Source organism: Sardina pilchardus, chromosome 8 (genome assembly GCF_963854185.1).
Source record: "Sardina pilchardus chromosome 8, fSarPil1.1, whole genome shotgun sequence".
Lineage (NCBI taxonomy): Eukaryota > Metazoa > Chordata > Actinopteri > Clupeiformes > Clupeidae > Sardina > Sardina pilchardus.
This window is the reverse complement of record NC_085001.1, coordinates 6,421,296-6,435,810: the sequence shown is the minus strand read 5'-3', so window position 1 is coordinate 6,435,810 and position 14,515 is coordinate 6,421,296. Positions and strand designations below refer to the sequence as shown.

The 14,515-nt window shown below is 46.6% G+C and overlaps 50 non-coding genes across 50 annotated transcripts; all 50 read left to right on the top strand.

Annotated features, from left to right (window-relative positions):
• Positions 1 to 317: 317 nt before the first annotated feature.
• trnat-cgu (transfer RNA threonine (anticodon CGU)) lies at positions 318 to 390 on the top strand. Its single transcript has one exon. It is a non-coding gene; the product is annotated as a tRNA-Thr (tRNA).
• Positions 391 to 644: 254 nt separating this feature from the next.
• On the top strand, positions 645 to 717 carry trnat-ugu (transfer RNA threonine (anticodon UGU)). The gene has a single exon. It is a non-coding gene; the product is annotated as a tRNA-Thr (tRNA).
• A 132-nt stretch (positions 718 to 849) lies between these two features.
• Positions 850 to 922, top strand: trnat-cgu (transfer RNA threonine (anticodon CGU)). Its single transcript has one exon. It is a non-coding gene; the product is annotated as a tRNA-Thr (tRNA).
• Positions 923 to 1,135: 213 nt separating this feature from the next.
• Positions 1,136 to 1,208, top strand: trnat-ugu (transfer RNA threonine (anticodon UGU)). The gene has a single exon. It is a non-coding gene; the product is annotated as a tRNA-Thr (tRNA).
• Positions 1,209 to 1,354: 146 nt separating this feature from the next.
• On the top strand, positions 1,355 to 1,427 carry trnat-cgu (transfer RNA threonine (anticodon CGU)). The gene has a single exon. It is a non-coding gene; the product is annotated as a tRNA-Thr (tRNA).
• A 174-nt stretch (positions 1,428 to 1,601) lies between these two features.
• trnat-ugu (transfer RNA threonine (anticodon UGU)) lies at positions 1,602 to 1,674 on the top strand. Its single transcript has one exon. It is a non-coding gene; the product is annotated as a tRNA-Thr (tRNA).
• A 359-nt stretch (positions 1,675 to 2,033) lies between these two features.
• On the top strand, positions 2,034 to 2,106 carry trnat-cgu (transfer RNA threonine (anticodon CGU)). Its single transcript has one exon. It is a non-coding gene; the product is annotated as a tRNA-Thr (tRNA).
• Positions 2,107 to 2,360: 254 nt separating this feature from the next.
• Positions 2,361 to 2,433, top strand: trnat-ugu (transfer RNA threonine (anticodon UGU)). The gene has a single exon. It is a non-coding gene; the product is annotated as a tRNA-Thr (tRNA).
• A 132-nt stretch (positions 2,434 to 2,565) lies between these two features.
• On the top strand, positions 2,566 to 2,638 carry trnat-cgu (transfer RNA threonine (anticodon CGU)). The gene has a single exon. It is a non-coding gene; the product is annotated as a tRNA-Thr (tRNA).
• Positions 2,639 to 2,851: 213 nt separating this feature from the next.
• trnat-ugu (transfer RNA threonine (anticodon UGU)) lies at positions 2,852 to 2,924 on the top strand. Its single transcript has one exon. It is a non-coding gene; the product is annotated as a tRNA-Thr (tRNA).
• Positions 2,925 to 3,070: 146 nt separating this feature from the next.
• On the top strand, positions 3,071 to 3,143 carry trnat-cgu (transfer RNA threonine (anticodon CGU)). The gene has a single exon. It is a non-coding gene; the product is annotated as a tRNA-Thr (tRNA).
• Positions 3,144 to 3,317: 174 nt separating this feature from the next.
• trnat-ugu (transfer RNA threonine (anticodon UGU)) lies at positions 3,318 to 3,390 on the top strand. Its single transcript has one exon. It is a non-coding gene; the product is annotated as a tRNA-Thr (tRNA).
• Positions 3,391 to 3,749: 359 nt separating this feature from the next.
• trnat-cgu (transfer RNA threonine (anticodon CGU)) lies at positions 3,750 to 3,822 on the top strand. The gene has a single exon. It is a non-coding gene; the product is annotated as a tRNA-Thr (tRNA).
• A 254-nt stretch (positions 3,823 to 4,076) lies between these two features.
• Positions 4,077 to 4,149, top strand: trnat-ugu (transfer RNA threonine (anticodon UGU)). Its single transcript has one exon. It is a non-coding gene; the product is annotated as a tRNA-Thr (tRNA).
• Positions 4,150 to 4,281: 132 nt separating this feature from the next.
• trnat-cgu (transfer RNA threonine (anticodon CGU)) lies at positions 4,282 to 4,354 on the top strand. Its single transcript has one exon. It is a non-coding gene; the product is annotated as a tRNA-Thr (tRNA).
• A 213-nt stretch (positions 4,355 to 4,567) lies between these two features.
• Positions 4,568 to 4,640, top strand: trnat-ugu (transfer RNA threonine (anticodon UGU)). Its single transcript has one exon. It is a non-coding gene; the product is annotated as a tRNA-Thr (tRNA).
• A 146-nt stretch (positions 4,641 to 4,786) lies between these two features.
• Positions 4,787 to 4,859, top strand: trnat-cgu (transfer RNA threonine (anticodon CGU)). The gene has a single exon. It is a non-coding gene; the product is annotated as a tRNA-Thr (tRNA).
• A 174-nt stretch (positions 4,860 to 5,033) lies between these two features.
• trnat-ugu (transfer RNA threonine (anticodon UGU)) lies at positions 5,034 to 5,106 on the top strand. Its single transcript has one exon. It is a non-coding gene; the product is annotated as a tRNA-Thr (tRNA).
• A 359-nt stretch (positions 5,107 to 5,465) lies between these two features.
• Positions 5,466 to 5,538, top strand: trnat-cgu (transfer RNA threonine (anticodon CGU)). Its single transcript has one exon. It is a non-coding gene; the product is annotated as a tRNA-Thr (tRNA).
• A 254-nt stretch (positions 5,539 to 5,792) lies between these two features.
• On the top strand, positions 5,793 to 5,865 carry trnat-ugu (transfer RNA threonine (anticodon UGU)). Its single transcript has one exon. It is a non-coding gene; the product is annotated as a tRNA-Thr (tRNA).
• A 132-nt stretch (positions 5,866 to 5,997) lies between these two features.
• Positions 5,998 to 6,070, top strand: trnat-cgu (transfer RNA threonine (anticodon CGU)). Its single transcript has one exon. It is a non-coding gene; the product is annotated as a tRNA-Thr (tRNA).
• Positions 6,071 to 6,283: 213 nt separating this feature from the next.
• Positions 6,284 to 6,356, top strand: trnat-ugu (transfer RNA threonine (anticodon UGU)). Its single transcript has one exon. It is a non-coding gene; the product is annotated as a tRNA-Thr (tRNA).
• Positions 6,357 to 6,502: 146 nt separating this feature from the next.
• trnat-cgu (transfer RNA threonine (anticodon CGU)) lies at positions 6,503 to 6,575 on the top strand. Its single transcript has one exon. It is a non-coding gene; the product is annotated as a tRNA-Thr (tRNA).
• A 174-nt stretch (positions 6,576 to 6,749) lies between these two features.
• On the top strand, positions 6,750 to 6,822 carry trnat-ugu (transfer RNA threonine (anticodon UGU)). The gene has a single exon. It is a non-coding gene; the product is annotated as a tRNA-Thr (tRNA).
• Positions 6,823 to 7,181: 359 nt separating this feature from the next.
• Positions 7,182 to 7,254, top strand: trnat-cgu (transfer RNA threonine (anticodon CGU)). The gene has a single exon. It is a non-coding gene; the product is annotated as a tRNA-Thr (tRNA).
• A 254-nt stretch (positions 7,255 to 7,508) lies between these two features.
• On the top strand, positions 7,509 to 7,581 carry trnat-ugu (transfer RNA threonine (anticodon UGU)). The gene has a single exon. It is a non-coding gene; the product is annotated as a tRNA-Thr (tRNA).
• Positions 7,582 to 7,713: 132 nt separating this feature from the next.
• Positions 7,714 to 7,786, top strand: trnat-cgu (transfer RNA threonine (anticodon CGU)). The gene has a single exon. It is a non-coding gene; the product is annotated as a tRNA-Thr (tRNA).
• Positions 7,787 to 7,999: 213 nt separating this feature from the next.
• Positions 8,000 to 8,072, top strand: trnat-ugu (transfer RNA threonine (anticodon UGU)). Its single transcript has one exon. It is a non-coding gene; the product is annotated as a tRNA-Thr (tRNA).
• Positions 8,073 to 8,218: 146 nt separating this feature from the next.
• Positions 8,219 to 8,291, top strand: trnat-cgu (transfer RNA threonine (anticodon CGU)). The gene has a single exon. It is a non-coding gene; the product is annotated as a tRNA-Thr (tRNA).
• A 174-nt stretch (positions 8,292 to 8,465) lies between these two features.
• trnat-ugu (transfer RNA threonine (anticodon UGU)) lies at positions 8,466 to 8,538 on the top strand. Its single transcript has one exon. It is a non-coding gene; the product is annotated as a tRNA-Thr (tRNA).
• Positions 8,539 to 8,897: 359 nt separating this feature from the next.
• trnat-cgu (transfer RNA threonine (anticodon CGU)) lies at positions 8,898 to 8,970 on the top strand. The gene has a single exon. It is a non-coding gene; the product is annotated as a tRNA-Thr (tRNA).
• Positions 8,971 to 9,224: 254 nt separating this feature from the next.
• Positions 9,225 to 9,297, top strand: trnat-ugu (transfer RNA threonine (anticodon UGU)). Its single transcript has one exon. It is a non-coding gene; the product is annotated as a tRNA-Thr (tRNA).
• A 132-nt stretch (positions 9,298 to 9,429) lies between these two features.
• trnat-cgu (transfer RNA threonine (anticodon CGU)) lies at positions 9,430 to 9,502 on the top strand. Its single transcript has one exon. It is a non-coding gene; the product is annotated as a tRNA-Thr (tRNA).
• A 213-nt stretch (positions 9,503 to 9,715) lies between these two features.
• On the top strand, positions 9,716 to 9,788 carry trnat-ugu (transfer RNA threonine (anticodon UGU)). Its single transcript has one exon. It is a non-coding gene; the product is annotated as a tRNA-Thr (tRNA).
• A 146-nt stretch (positions 9,789 to 9,934) lies between these two features.
• Positions 9,935 to 10,007, top strand: trnat-cgu (transfer RNA threonine (anticodon CGU)). Its single transcript has one exon. It is a non-coding gene; the product is annotated as a tRNA-Thr (tRNA).
• A 174-nt stretch (positions 10,008 to 10,181) lies between these two features.
• Positions 10,182 to 10,254, top strand: trnat-ugu (transfer RNA threonine (anticodon UGU)). The gene has a single exon. It is a non-coding gene; the product is annotated as a tRNA-Thr (tRNA).
• A 359-nt stretch (positions 10,255 to 10,613) lies between these two features.
• On the top strand, positions 10,614 to 10,686 carry trnat-cgu (transfer RNA threonine (anticodon CGU)). The gene has a single exon. It is a non-coding gene; the product is annotated as a tRNA-Thr (tRNA).
• Positions 10,687 to 10,940: 254 nt separating this feature from the next.
• trnat-ugu (transfer RNA threonine (anticodon UGU)) lies at positions 10,941 to 11,013 on the top strand. The gene has a single exon. It is a non-coding gene; the product is annotated as a tRNA-Thr (tRNA).
• A 132-nt stretch (positions 11,014 to 11,145) lies between these two features.
• On the top strand, positions 11,146 to 11,218 carry trnat-cgu (transfer RNA threonine (anticodon CGU)). Its single transcript has one exon. It is a non-coding gene; the product is annotated as a tRNA-Thr (tRNA).
• Positions 11,219 to 11,431: 213 nt separating this feature from the next.
• Positions 11,432 to 11,504, top strand: trnat-ugu (transfer RNA threonine (anticodon UGU)). The gene has a single exon. It is a non-coding gene; the product is annotated as a tRNA-Thr (tRNA).
• A 146-nt stretch (positions 11,505 to 11,650) lies between these two features.
• Positions 11,651 to 11,723, top strand: trnat-cgu (transfer RNA threonine (anticodon CGU)). Its single transcript has one exon. It is a non-coding gene; the product is annotated as a tRNA-Thr (tRNA).
• A 174-nt stretch (positions 11,724 to 11,897) lies between these two features.
• trnat-ugu (transfer RNA threonine (anticodon UGU)) lies at positions 11,898 to 11,970 on the top strand. The gene has a single exon. It is a non-coding gene; the product is annotated as a tRNA-Thr (tRNA).
• Positions 11,971 to 12,329: 359 nt separating this feature from the next.
• Positions 12,330 to 12,402, top strand: trnat-cgu (transfer RNA threonine (anticodon CGU)). The gene has a single exon. It is a non-coding gene; the product is annotated as a tRNA-Thr (tRNA).
• A 254-nt stretch (positions 12,403 to 12,656) lies between these two features.
• Positions 12,657 to 12,729, top strand: trnat-ugu (transfer RNA threonine (anticodon UGU)). The gene has a single exon. It is a non-coding gene; the product is annotated as a tRNA-Thr (tRNA).
• A 132-nt stretch (positions 12,730 to 12,861) lies between these two features.
• trnat-cgu (transfer RNA threonine (anticodon CGU)) lies at positions 12,862 to 12,934 on the top strand. Its single transcript has one exon. It is a non-coding gene; the product is annotated as a tRNA-Thr (tRNA).
• Positions 12,935 to 13,147: 213 nt separating this feature from the next.
• Positions 13,148 to 13,220, top strand: trnat-ugu (transfer RNA threonine (anticodon UGU)). Its single transcript has one exon. It is a non-coding gene; the product is annotated as a tRNA-Thr (tRNA).
• A 146-nt stretch (positions 13,221 to 13,366) lies between these two features.
• Positions 13,367 to 13,439, top strand: trnat-cgu (transfer RNA threonine (anticodon CGU)). Its single transcript has one exon. It is a non-coding gene; the product is annotated as a tRNA-Thr (tRNA).
• Positions 13,440 to 13,613: 174 nt separating this feature from the next.
• trnat-ugu (transfer RNA threonine (anticodon UGU)) lies at positions 13,614 to 13,686 on the top strand. The gene has a single exon. It is a non-coding gene; the product is annotated as a tRNA-Thr (tRNA).
• Positions 13,687 to 14,045: 359 nt separating this feature from the next.
• trnat-cgu (transfer RNA threonine (anticodon CGU)) lies at positions 14,046 to 14,118 on the top strand. The gene has a single exon. It is a non-coding gene; the product is annotated as a tRNA-Thr (tRNA).
• Positions 14,119 to 14,372: 254 nt separating this feature from the next.
• On the top strand, positions 14,373 to 14,445 carry trnat-ugu (transfer RNA threonine (anticodon UGU)). Its single transcript has one exon. It is a non-coding gene; the product is annotated as a tRNA-Thr (tRNA).
• The last annotated feature ends 70 nt before the right edge of the window (positions 14,446 to 14,515 follow it).

Below are 14,515 nucleotides of genomic sequence, written 5' to 3'. Positions count from 1 at the left end.
CTTTCCTTGGATCCTCTGGTTTTCGCCGCCTTGTATAGACAAGAATCCCGATAAATTCAAAGCTTCCTATAAAGTGTATTAAGTCAACCTACCTTCTGGGGTTGTGAAATCTGTGCCTTCTTTAAAGCTACTTGCACATTAGCATGCGGGAAAGGCACTACAAATTCACCGTAGAAAATGCATTTTTGGTTGATGGTGCTTTGGGGCGCAGATAGCTGTCAAGGTTTATTTTTTTCCGTCAATTGCTCTTTGTATCATGAAAGGACAGGCACAGGCAACATTTCTGGATGAAACACTGAATACTCTCCATCGTACAAGGCTCCATAGCTCAGTGGCAAGAGCACTGGTCTCGTAAACCAGGGGTCGCGAGTTCAATCCTCGCTGGAGCCTATTTCTTGGTCTATGGCACAGAGATTCAATTCTCACATACCATCGTTTGTCTTTGATGCTAAGCTGCCGTGATAGAGGTCAGGAGAATGCGCACCTGTCGACAATCTACCTGTATTTAATGGATTCGCTGATCAGACCTCATTTTCCACACAGCCGTCAAAATAGAGCCACATGAAATGTCGCACGACAGATTTTCCGAGCCAAAACCTCAAAACATGTGGCTTCATAGCTCAGTGGTTATATTCAAAACATGTGGCTTCATAGCTCAGTGGTTAGAGCACTGGTCTTGTAAACCAGGGGTCGTGAGTTCAATTCTCACTGGAGCCTAGACCCTGTCAGAGACTTTTACAGCAAAGCTGATTACGAACTACTTGGCCTACATCTTCTTCTGTTTACACCAGTCCCCGTTGCTTCAAGGGTTCCAATGAAGGATGTTGGGTCTACCTTCTTCCAACGCCAGGCTCCATAGCTCAGTGGCAAGAGCACTGGTCTCGTAAACCAGGGGTCGCGAGTTCAATCCTCGCTGGAGCCTGTTTCTTGGTCTTTGGCACAGAGATTCACATACCGTTGTTTGTCTTTGATGCTAAGCTTCTGTGATAGAGGTCAGGAGAATGCGCACCAGTCGACAATCTACTCGTATTTAAGGGTTAGCCGACCAGACCTTATTTTCCACACAGTTGTCAAAATAGCCAGCCACATGAAACGTTGCACAACAGATTTTCTGACCCAAAACACAGACATCTGGGGCTTCATAGCTCAGTGGTTAGAGCACTGGTCTTGTAAACCAGGGGTCGTGAGTTCAATCCTCACTGGAGCCTAGATCTTGTCTATGAGTTTTACAGCAAAGCCAATATCGACTACTTTGCCTGCATCGTCTTCTGTTCACCACCTTCTGTTTACAAGAGTCCCAGGCTGCTTCAAGGGTTCCAATAAAGCCTCTTGGGTCTACTAACTTCGGACGCCAGGCTCCATAGCTCAGTGGCAAGAGCACTGGTCTCGTAAACCAGGGGTCGCGAGTTCAATCCTCGCTGGAGCCTGTTTGACAGAGAACATCATTTGGCCGTGAAACTAACCTTCTGCGGTAAAGTTCGGCAAAAGAAACATTAGAAACTGCTCACCGATCAAACCTGCTTTTCGACACGCCTTCTCACACAGGGATCCATATGAAATGTGGCCCAACAGATTTTCTGACCCAAAGTCGCCATATCTGTGGCTTCATAGCTCAGTGGTTAGAGCACTGGTCTTGTAAACCAGGGGTCGTGAGTTCAATCCTCACTGGAGCCTGCACCCTGCATAGCAGCTTATCAGCAAAGCTGACATGAACAACTTTCCTTGGATCCTCTGGTTTTCGCCGCCTTGTATAGACAAGAATCCCGATAAATTCAAAGCTTCCTATAAAGTGTATTAAGTCAACCTACCTTCTGGGGTTGTGAAATCTGTGCCTTCTTTAAAGCTACTTGCACATTAGCATGCGGGAAAGGCACTACAAATTCACCGTAGAAAATGCATTTTTGGTTGATGGTGCTTTGGGGCGCAGATAGCTGTTAAGGTTTATTTTTTTCCGTCAATTGCTCTTTGTATCATGAAAGGACAGGCACAGGCAACATTTCTGGATGAAACACTGAATACTCTCCATCGTACAAGGCTCCATAGCTCAGTGGCAAGAGCACTGGTCTCGTAAACCAGGGGTCGCGAGTTCAATCCTCGCTGGAGCCTATTTCTTGGTCTATGGCACAGAGATTCAATTCTCACATACCATCGTTTGTCTTTGATGCTAAGCTGCCGTGATAGAGGTCAGGAGAATGCGCACCTGTCGACAATCTACCTGTATTTAATGGATTCGCTGATCAGACCTCATTTTCCACACAGCCGTCAAAATAGAGCCACATGAAATGTCGCACGACAGATTTTCCGAGCCAAAACCTCAAAACATGTGGCTTCATAGCTCAGTGGTTATATTCAAAACATGTGGCTTCATAGCTCAGTGGTTAGAGCACTGGTCTTGTAAACCAGGGGTCGTGAGTTCAATTCTCACTGGAGCCTAGACCCTGTCAGAGACTTTTACAGCAAAGCTGATTACGAACTACTTGGCCTACATCTTCTTCTGTTTACACCAGTCCCCGTTGCTTCAAGGGTTCCAATGAAGGATGTTGGGTCTACCTTCTTCCAACGCCAGGCTCCATAGCTCAGTGGCAAGAGCACTGGTCTCGTAAACCAGGGGTCGCGAGTTCAATCCTCGCTGGAGCATGTTTCTTGGTCTTTGGCACAGAGATTCACATACCGTTGTTTGTCTTTGATGCTAAGCTTCTGTGATAGAGGTCAGGAGAATGCGCACCAGTCGACAATCTACTCGTATTTAAGGGTTAGCCGACCAGACCTTATTTTCCACACAGTTGTCAAAATAGCCAGCCACATGAAACGTTGCACAACAGATTTTCTGACCCAAAACACAGACATCTGTGGCTTCATAGCTCAGTGGTTAGAGCACTGGTCTTGTAAACCAGGGGTCGTGAGTTCAATCCTCACTGGAGCCTAGAGCTTGTCTATGAGTTTTACAGCAAAGCCAATATCGACTACTTTGCCTGCATCGTCTTCTGTTCACCACCTTCTGTTTACAAGAGTCCCAGGCTGCTTCAAGGGTTCCAATAAAGCCTCTTGGGTCTACTAACTTCGGACGCCAGGCTCCATAGCTCAGTGGCAAGAGCACTGGTCTCGTAAACCAGGGGTCGCGAGTTCAATCCTCGCTGGAGCCTGTTTGACAGAGAACATCATTTGGCCGTGAAACTAAACTTCTGCGGTAAAGTTCGGCAAAAGAAACATTAGAAACTGCTCACCGATCAAACCTGCTTTTCGACAAGCCTTCTCACACAGGGATCCATATGAAATGTGGCCCAACAGATTTTCTGACCCAAAGTCGCCATATCTGTGGCTTCATAGCTCAGTGGTTAGAGCACTGGTCTTGTAAACCAGGGGTCGTGAGTTCAATCCTCACTGGAGCCTGCACCCTGCATAGCAGCTTATCAGCAAAGCTGACATGAACAACTTTCCTTGGATCCTCTGGTTTTCGCCGCCTTGTATAGACAAGAATCCCGATAAATTCAAAGCTTCCTATAAAGTGTATTAAGTCAACCTACCTTCTGGGGTTGTGAAATCTGTGCCTTCTTTAAAGCTACTTGCACATTAGCATGCGGGAAAGGCACTACAAATTCACCGTAGAAAATGCATTTTTGGTTGATGGTGCTTTGGGGCGCAGATAGCTGTCAAGGTTTATTTTTTTCCGTCAATTGCTCTTTGTATCATGAAAGGACAGGCACAGGCAACATTTCTGGATGAAACACTGAATACTCTCCATCGTACAAGGCTCCATAGCTCAGTGGCAAGAGCACTGGTCTCGTAAACCAGGTGTCGCGAGTTCAATCCTCGCTGGAGCCTATTTCTTGGTCTATGGCACAGAGATTCAATTCTCACATACCATCGTTTGTCTTTGATGCTAAGCTGCCGTGATAGAGGTCAGGAGAATGCGCACCTGTCGACAATCTACCTGTATTTAATGGATTCGCTGATCAGACCTCATTTTCCACACAGCCGTCAAAATAGAGCCACATGAAATGTCGCACGACAGATTTTCCGAGCCAAAACCTCAAAACATGTGGCTTCATAGCTCAGTGGTTATATTCAAAACATGTGGCTTCATAGCTCAGTGGTTAGAGCACTGGTCTTGTAAACCAGGGGTCGTGAGTTCAATTCTCACTGGAGCCTAGACCCTGTCAGAGACTTTTACAGCAAAGCTGATTACGAACTACTTGGCCTACATCTTCTTCTGTTTACACCAGTCCCCGTTGCTTCAAGGGTTCCAATGAAGGATGTTGGGTCTACCTTCTTCCAACGCCAGGCTCCATAGCTCAGTGGCAAGAGCACTGGTCTCGTAAACCAGGGGTCGCGAGTTCAATCCTCGCTGGAGCCTGTTTCTTGGTCTTTGGCACAGAGATTCACATACCGTTGTTTGTCTTTGATGCTAAGCTTCTGTGATAGAGGTCAGGAGAATGCGCACCAGTCGACAATCTACTCGTATTTAAGGGTTAGCCGACCAGACCTTATTTTCCACACAGTTGTCAAAATAGCCAGCCACATGAAACGTTGCACAACAGATTTTCTGACCCAAAACACAGACATCTGTGGCTTCATAGCTCAGTGGTTAGAGCACTGGTCTTGTAAACCAGGGGTCGTGAGTTCAATCCTCACTGGAGCCTAGAGCTTGTCTATGAGTTTTACAGCAAAGCCAATATCGACTACTTTGCTTGCATCGTCTTATGTTCACCACCTTCTGTTTACAAGAGTCCCAGGCTGCTTCAAGGGTTCCAATAAAGCCTCTTGGGTCTACTAACTTCGGACGCCAGGCTCCATAGCTCAGTGGCAAGAGCACTGGTCTCGTAAACCAGGGGTCGCGAGTTCAATCCTCGCTGGAGCCTGTTTGACAGAGAACATCATTTGGCCGTGAAACTAACCTTCTGCGGTAAAGTTCGGCAAAAGAAACATTAGAAACTGCTCACCGATCAAACCTGCTTTTCGACAAGCCTTCTCACACAGGGATCCATATGAAATGTGGCCCAACAGATTTTCTGACCCAAAGTCGCCATATCTGTGGCTTCATAGCTCAGTGGTTAGAGCACTGGTCTTGTAAACCAGGGGTCGTGAGTTCAATCCTCACTGGAGCCTGCACCCTGCATAGCAGCTTATCAGCAAAGCTGACATGAACAACTTTCCTTGGATCCTCTGGTTTTCGCCGCCTTGTATAGACAAGAATCCCGATAAATTCAAAGCTTCCTATAAAGTGTATTAAGTCAACCTACCTTCTGGGGTTGTGAAATCTGTGCCTTCTTTAAAGCTACTTGCACATTAGCATGCGGGAAAGGCACTACAAATTCACCGTAGAAAATGCATTTTTGGTTGATGGTGCTTTGGGGCGCAGATAGCTGTTAAGGTTTATTTTTTTCCGTCAATTGCTCTTTGTATCATGAAAGGACAGGCACAGGCAACATTTCTGGATGAAACACTGAATACTCTCCATCGTACAAGGCTCCATAGCTCAGTGGCAAGAGCACTGGTCTCGTAAACCAGGGGTCGCGAGTTCAATCCTCGCTGGAGCCTATTTCTTGGTCTATGGCACAGAGATTCAATTCTCACATACCATCGTTTGTCTTTGATGCTAAGCTGCCGTGATAGAGGTCAGGAGAATGCGCACCTGTCGACAATCTACCTGTATTTAATGGATTCGCTGATCAGACCTCATTTTCCACACAGCCGTCAAAATAGAGCCACATGAAATGTCGCACGACAGATTTTCCGAGCCAAAACCTCAAAACATGTGGCTTCATAGCTCAGTGGTTATATTCAAAACATGTGGCTTCATAGCTCAGTGGTTAGAGCACTGGTCTTGTAAACCAGGGGTCGTGAGTTCAATTCTCACTGGAGCCTAGACCCTGTCAGAGACTTTTACAGCAAAGCTGATTACGAACTACTTGGCCTACATCTTCTTCTGTTTACACCAGTCCCCGTTGCTTCAAGGGTTCCAATGAAGGATGTTGGGTCTACCTTCTTCCAACGCCAGACTCCATAGCTCAGTGGCAAGAGCACTGGTCTCGTAAACCAGGGGTCGCGAGTTCAATCCTCGCTGGAGCCTGTTTCTTGGTCTTTGGCACAGAGATTCACATACCGTTGTTTGTCTTTGATGCTAAGCTTCTGTGATAGAGGTCAGGAGAATGCGCACCAGTCGACAATCTACTCGTATTTAAGGGTTAGCCGACCAGACCTTATTTTCCACACAGTTGTCAAAATAGCCAGCCACATGAAACGTTGCACAACAGATTTTCTGACCCAAAACACAGACATCTGTGGCTTCATAGCTCCGTGGTTAGAGCACTGGTCTTGTAAACCAGGGGTCGTGAGTTCAATCCTCACTGGAGCCTAGAGCTTGTCTATGAGTTTTACAGCAAAGCCAATATCGACTACTTTGCCTGCATCGTCTTCTGTTCACCACCTTCTGTTTACAAGAGTCCCAGGCTGCTTCAAGGGTTCCAATAAAGCCTCTTGGGTCTACTAACTTCGGACGCCAGGCTCCATAGCTCAGTGGCAAGAGCACTGGTCTCGTAAACCAGGGGTCGCGAGTTCAATCCTCGCTGGAGCCTGTTTGACAGAGAACATCATTTGGCCGTGAAACTAACCTTCTGCGGTAAAGTTCGGCAAAAGAAACATTAGAAACTGCTCACCGATCAAACCTGCTTTTCGACACGCCTTCTCACACAGGGATCCATATGAAATGTGGCCCAACAGATTTTCTGACCCAAAGTCGCCATATCTGTGGCTTCATAGCTCAGTGGTTAGAGCACTGGTCTTGTAAACCAGGGGTCGTGAGTTCAATCCTCACTGGAGCCTGCACCCTGCATAGCAGCTTATCAGCAAAGCTGACATGAACAACTTTCCTTGGATCCTCTGGTTTTCGCCGCCTTGTATAGACAAGAATCCCGATAAATTCAAAGCTTCCTATAAAGTGTATTAAGTCAACCTACCTTCTGGGGTTGTGAAATCTGTGCCTTCTTTAAAGCTACTTGCACATTAGCATGCGGGAAAGGCACTACAAATTCACCGTAGAAAATCCATTTTTGGTTGATGGTGCTTTGGGGCGCAGATAGCTGTTAAGGTTTATTTTTTTCCGTCAATTGCTCTTTGTATCATGAAAGGACAGGCACAGGCAACATTTCTGGATGAAACACTGAATACTCTCCATCGTACAAGGCTCCATAGCTCAGTGGCAAGAGCACTGGTCTCGTAAACCAGGGGTCGCGAGTTCAATCCTCGCTGGAGCCTATTTCTTGGTCTATGGCACAGAGATTCAATTCTCACATACCATCGTTTGTCTTTGATGCTAAGCTGCCGTGATAGAGGTCAGGAGAATGCGCACCTGTCGACAATCTACCTGTATTTAATGGATTCGCTGATCAGACCTCATTTTCCACACAGCCGTCAAAATAGAGCCACATGAAATGTCGCACGACAGATTTTCCGAGCCAAAACCTCAAAACATGTGGCTTCATAGCTCAGTGGTTATATTCAAAACATGTGGCTTCATAGCTCAGTGGTTAGAGCACTGGTCTTGTAAACCAGGGGTCGTGAGTTCAATTCTCACTGGAGCCTAGACCCTGTCAGAGACTTTTACAGCAAAGCTGATTACGAACTACTTGGCCTACATCTTCTTCTGTTTACACCAGTCCCCGTTGCTTCAAGGGTTCCAATGAAGGATGTTGGGTCTACCTTCTTCCAACGCCAGACTCCATAGCTCAGTGGCAAGAGCACTGGTCTCGTAAACCAGGGGTCGCGAGTTCAATCCTCGCTGGAGCCTGTTTCTTGGTCTTTGGCACAGAGATTCACATACCGTTGTTTGTCTTTGATGCTAAGCTTCTGTGATAGAGGTCAGGAGAATGCGCACCAGTCGACAATCTACTCGTATTTAAGGGTTAGCCGACCAGACCTTATTTTCCACACAGTTGTCAAAATAGCCAGCCACATGAAACGTTGCACAACAGATTTTCTGACCCAAAACACAGACATCTGTGGCTTCATAGCTCAGTGGTTAGAGCACTGGTCTTGTAAACCAGGGGTCGTGAGTTCAATCCTCACTGGAGCCTAGAGCTTGTCTATGAGTTTTACAGCAAAGCCAATATCGACTACTTTGCCTGCATCGTCTTCTGTTCACCACCTTCTGTTTACAAGAGTCCCAGGCTGCTTCAAGGGTTCCAATAAAGCCTCTTGGGTCTACTAACTTCGGACGCCAGGCTCCATAGCTCAGTGGCAAGAGCACTGGTCTCGTAAACCAGGGGTCGCGAGTTCAATCCTCGCTGGAGCCTGTTTGACAGAGAACATCATTTGGCCGTGAAACTAACCTTCTGCGGTAAAGTTCGGCAAAAGAAACATTAGAAACTGCTCACCGATCAAACCTGCTTTTCGACACGCCTTCTCACACAGGGATCCATATGAAATGTGGCCCAACAGATTTTCTGACCCAAAGTCGCCATATCTGTGGCTTCATAGCTCAGTGGTTAGAGCACTGGTCTTGTAAACCAGGGGTCGTGAGTTCAATCCTCACTGGAGCCTGCACCCTGCATAGCAGCTTATCAGCAAAGCTGACATGAACAACTTTCCTTGGATCCTCTGGTTTTCGCCGCCTTGTATAGACAAGAATCCCGATAAATTCAAAGCTTCCTATAAAGTGTATTAAGTCAACCTACCTTCTGGGGTTGTGAAATCTGTGCCTTCTTTAAAGCTACTTGCACATTAGCATGCGGGAAAGGCACTACAAATTCACCGTAGAAAATGCATTTTTGGTTGATGGTGCTTTGGGGCGCAGATAGCTGTTAAGGTTTATTTTTTTCCGCCAATTGCTCTTTGTATCGTGAAAGGACAGGCACAGGCAACATTTCCGGATGAAACACTGAATACTCTCCATTGTACAAGGCTCCATAGCTCAGTGGCAAGAGCACTGGTCTCGTAAACCAGGGGTCGCGAGTTCAATCCTCGCTGGAGCCTATTTCTTGGTCTATGGCACAGAGATTCAATTCTCACATACCATCGTTTGTCTTTGATGCTAAGCTGCCGTGATAGAGGTCAGGAGAATGCGCACCTGTCGACAATCTACCTGTATTTAATGGATTCGCTGATCAGACCTCATTTTCCACACAGCCGTCAAAATAGAGCCACATGAAATGTCGCACGACAGATTTTCCGAGCCAAAACCTCAAAACATGTGGCTTCATAGCTCAGTGGTTATATTCAAAACATGTGGCTTCATAGCTCAGTGGTTAGAGCACTGGTCTTGTAAACCAGGGGTCGTGAGTTCAATTCTCACTGGAGCCTAGACCCTGTCAGAGACTTTTACAGCAAAGCTGATTACGAACTACTTGGCCTACATCTTCTTCTGTTTACACCAGTCCCCGTTGCTTCAAGGGTTCCAATGAAGGATGTTGGGTCTACCTTCTTCCAACGCCAGGCTCCATAGCTCAGTGGCAAGAGCACTGGTCTCGTAAACCAGGGGTCGCGAGTTCAATCCTCGCTGGAGCCTGTTTCTTGGTCTTTGGCACAGAGATTCACATACCGTTGTTTGTCTTTGATGCTAAGCTTCTGTGATAGAGGTCAGGAGAATGCGCACCAGTCGACAATCTACTCGTATTTAAGGGTTAGCCGACCAGACCTTATTTTCCACACAGTTGTCAAAATAGCCAGCCACATGAAACGTTGCACAACAGATTTTCTGACCCAAAACACAGACATCTGGGGCTTCATAGCTCAGTGGTTAGAGCACTGGTCTTGTAAACCAGGGGTCGTGAGTTCAATCCTCACTGGAGCCTAGATCTTGTCTATGAGTTTTACAGCAAAGCCAATATCGACTACTTTGCCTGCATCGTCTTCTGTTCACCACCTTCTGTTTACAAGAGTCCCAGGCTGCTTCAAGGGTTCCAATAAAGCCTCTTGGGTCTACTAACTTCGGACGCCAGGCTCCATAGCTCAGTGGCAAGAGCACTGGTCTCGTAAACCAGGGGTCGCGAGTTCAATCCTCGCTGGAGCCTGTTTGACAGAGAACATCATTTGGCCGTGAAACTAACCTTCTGCGGTAAAGTTCGGCAAAAGAAACATTAGAAACTGCTCACCGATCAAACCTGCTTTTCGACACGCCTTCTCACACAGGGATCCATATGAAATGTGGCCCAACAGATTTTCTGACCCAAAGTCGCCCTATCTGTGGCTTCATAGCTCAGTGGTTAGAGCACTGGTCTTGTAAACCAGGGGTCGTGAGTTCAATCCTCACTGGAGCCTGCACCCTGCATAGCAGCTTATCAGCAAAGCTGACATGAACAACTTTCCTTGGATCCTCTGGTTTTCGCCGCCTTGTATAGACAAGAATCCCGATAAATTCAAAGCTTCCTATAAAGTGTATTAAGTCAACCTACCTTCTGGGGTTGTGAAATCTGTGCCTTCTTTAAAGCTACTTGCACATTAGCATGCGGGAAAGGCACTACAAATTCACCGTAGAAAATGCATTTTTGGTTGATGGTGCTTTGGGGCGCAGATAGCTGTTAAGGTTTATTTTTTTCCGTCAATTGCTCTTTGTATCATGAAAGGACAGGCACAGGCAACATTTCTGGATGAAACACTGAATACTCTCCATCGTACAAGGCTCCATAGCTCAGTGGCAAGAGCACTGGTCTCGTAAACCAGGGGTCGCGAGTTCAATCCTCGCTGGAGCCTATTTCTTGGTCTATGGCACAGAGATTCAATTCTCACATACCATCGTTTGTCTTTGATGCTAAGCTGCCGTGATAGAGGTCAGGAGAATGCGCACCTGTCGACAATCTACCTGTATTTAATGGATTCGCTGATCAGACCTCATTTTCCACACAGCCGTCAAAATAGAGCCACATGAAATGTCGCACGACAGATTTTCCGAGCCAAAACCTCAAAACATGTGGCTTCATAGCTCAGTGGTTATATTCAAAACATGTGGCTTCATAGCTCAGTGGTTAGAGCACTGGTCTTGTAAACCAGGGGTCGTGAGTTCAATTCTCACTGGAGCCTAGACCCTGTCAGAGACTTTTACAGCAAAGCTGATTACGAACTACTTGGCCTACATCTTCTTCTGTTTACACCAGTCCCCGTTGCTTCAAGGGTTCCAATGAAGGATGTTGGGTCTACCTTCTTCCAACGCCAGACTCCATAGCTCAGTGGCAAGAGCACTGGTCTCGTAAACCAGGGGTCGCGAGTTCAATCCTCGCTGGAGCCTGTTTCTTGGTCTTTGGCACAGAGATTCACATACCGTTGTTTGTCTTTGATGCTAAGCTTCTGTGATAGAGGTCAGGAGAATGCGCACCAGTCGACAATCTACTCGTATTTAAGGGTTAGCCGACCAGACCTTATTTTCCACACAGTTGTCAAAATAGCCAGCCACATGAAACGTTGCACAACAGATTTTCTGACCCAAAACACAGACATCTGTGGCTTCATAGCTCAGTGGTTAGAGCACTGGTCTTGTAAACCAGGGGTCGTGAGTTCAATCCTCACTGGAGCCTAGAGCTTGTCTATGAGTTTTACAGCAAAGCCAATATCGACTACTTTGCCTGCATCGTCTTCTGTTCACCACCTTCTGTTTACAAGAGTCCCAGGCTGCTTCAAGGGTTCCAATAAAGCCTCTTGGGTCTACTAACTTCGGACGCCAGGCTCCATAGCTCAGTGGCAAGAGCACTGGTCTCGTAAACCAGGGGTCGCGAGTTCAATCCTCGCTGGAGCCTGTTTGACAGAGAACATCATTTGGCCGTGAAACTAACCTTCTGCGGTAAAGTTCGGCAAAAGAAACATTAGAAACTGCTCACCGATCAAACCTGCTTTTCGACACGCCTTCTCACACAGGGATCCATATGAAATGTGGCCCAACAGATTTTCTGACCCAAAGTCGCCATATCTGTGGCTTCATAGCTCAGTGGTTAGAGCACTGGTCTTGTAAACCAGGGGTCGTGAGTTCAATCCTCACTGGAGCCTGCACCCTGCATAGCAGCTTATCAGCAAAGCTGACATGAACAACTTTCCTTGGATCCTCTGGTTTTCGCCGCCTTGTATAGACAAGAATCCCGATAAATTCAAAGCTTCCTATAAAGTGTATTAAGTCAACCTACCTTCTGGGGTTGTGAAATCTGTGCCTTCTTTAAAGCTACTTGCACATTAGCATGCGGGAAAGGCACTACAAATTCACCGTAGAAAATGCATTTTTGGTTGATGGTGCTTTGGGGCGCAGATAGCTGTTAAGGTTTATTTTTTTCCGTCAATTGCTCTTTGTATCATGAAAGGACAGGCACAGGCAACATTTCTGGATGAAACACTGAATACTCTCCATCGTACAAGGCTCCATAGCTCAGTGGCAAGAGCACTGGTCTCGTAAACCAGGGGTCGCGAGTTCAATCCTCGCTGGAGCCTATTTCTTGGTCTATGGCACAGAGATTCAATTCTCACATACCATCGTTTGTCTTTGATGCTAAGCTGCCGTGATAGAGGTCAGGAGAATGCGCACCTGTCGACAATCTACCTGTATTTAATGGATTCGCTGATCAGACCTCATTTTCCACACAGCCGTCAAAATAGAGCCACATGAAATGTCGCACGACAGATTTTCCGAGCCAAAACCTCAAAACATGTGGCTTCATAGCTCAGTGGTTATATTCAAAACATGTGGCTTCATAGCTCAGTGGTTAGAGCACTGGTCTTGTAAACCAGGGGTCGTGAGTTCAATTCTCACTGGAGCCTAGACCCTGTCAGAGACTTTTACAGCAAAGCTGATTACGAACTACTTGGCCTACATCTTCTTCTGTTTACACCAGTCCCCGTTGCTTCAAGGGTTCCAATGAAGGATGTTGGGTCTACCTTCTTCCAACGCCAGGCTCCATAGCTCAGTGGCAAGAGCACTGGTCTCGTAAACCAGGGGTCGCGAGTTCAATCCTCGCTGGAGCATGTTTCTTGGTCTTTGGCACAGAGATTCACATACCGTTGTTTGTCTTTGATGCTAAGCTTCTGTGATAGAGGTCAGGAGAATGCGCACCAGTCGACAATCTACTCGTATTTAAGGGTTAGCCGACCAGACCTTATTTTCCACACAGTTGTCAAAATAGCCAGCCACATGAAACGTTGCACAACAGATTTTCTGACCCAAAACACAGACATCTGTGGCTTCATAGCTCAGTGGTTAGAGCACTGGTCTTGTAAACCAGGGGTCGTGAGTTCAATCCTCACTGGAGCCTAGAGCTTGTCTATGAGTTTTACAGCAAAGCCAATATCGACTACTTTGCCTGCATCGTCTTCTGTTCACCACCTTCTGTTTACAAGAGTCCCAGGCTGCTTCAAGGGTTCCAATAAAGCCTCTTGGGTCTACTAACTTCGGACGCCAGGCTCCATAGCTCAGTGGCAAGAGCACTGGTCTCGTAAACCAGGGGTCGCGAGTTCAATCCTCGCTGGAGCCTGTTTGACAGAGAACATCATTTGGCCGTGAAACTAAACTTCTGCGGTAAAGTTCGGCAAAAGAAACATTAGAAACTGCTCACCGATCAAACCTGCTTTTCGACAAGCCTTCTCACACAGGGATCCATATGAAATGTGGCCCAACAGATTTTCTGACCCAAAGTCGCCATATCTGTGGCTTCATAGCTCAGTGGTTAGAGCACTGGTCTTGTAAACCAGGGGTCGTGAGTTCAATCCTCACTGGAGCCTGCACCCTGCATAGCAGCTTATCAGCAAAGCTGACATGAACAACTTTCCTTGGATCCTCTGGTTTTCGCCGCCTTGTATAGACAAGAATCCCGATAAATTCAAAGCTTCCTATAAAGTGTATTAAGTCAACCTACCTTCTGGGGTTGTGAAATCTGTGCCTTCTTTAAAGCTACTTGCACATTAGCATGCGGGAAAGGCACTACAAATTCACCGTAGAAAATGCATTTTTGGTTGATGGTGCTTTGGGGCGCAGATAGCTGTCAAGGTTTATTTTTTTCCGTCAATTGCTCTTTGTATCATGAAAGGACAGGCACAGGCAACATTTCTGGATGAAACACTGAATACTCTCCATCGTACAAGGCTCCATAGCTCAGTGGCAAGAGCACTGGTCTCGTAAACCAGGTGTCGCGAGTTCAATCCTCGCTGGAGCCTATTTCTTGGTCTATGGCACAGAGATTCAATTCTCACATACCATCGTTTGTCTTTGATGCTAAGCTGCCGTGATAGAGGTCAGGAGAATGCGCACCTGTCGACAATCTACCTGTATTTAATGGATTCGCTGATCAGACCTCATTTTCCACACAGCCGTCAAAATAGAGCCACATGAAATGTCGCACGACAGATTTTCCGAGCCAAAACCTCAAAACATGTGGCTTCATAGCTCAGTGGTTATATTCAAAACATGTGGCTTCATAGCTCAGTGGTTAGAGCACTGGTCTTGTAAACCAGGGGTCGTGAGTTCAATTCTCACTGGAGCCTAGACCCTGTCAGAGACTTTTACAGCAAAGCTGATTACGAACTACTTGGCCTACATCTTCTTCTGTTTACA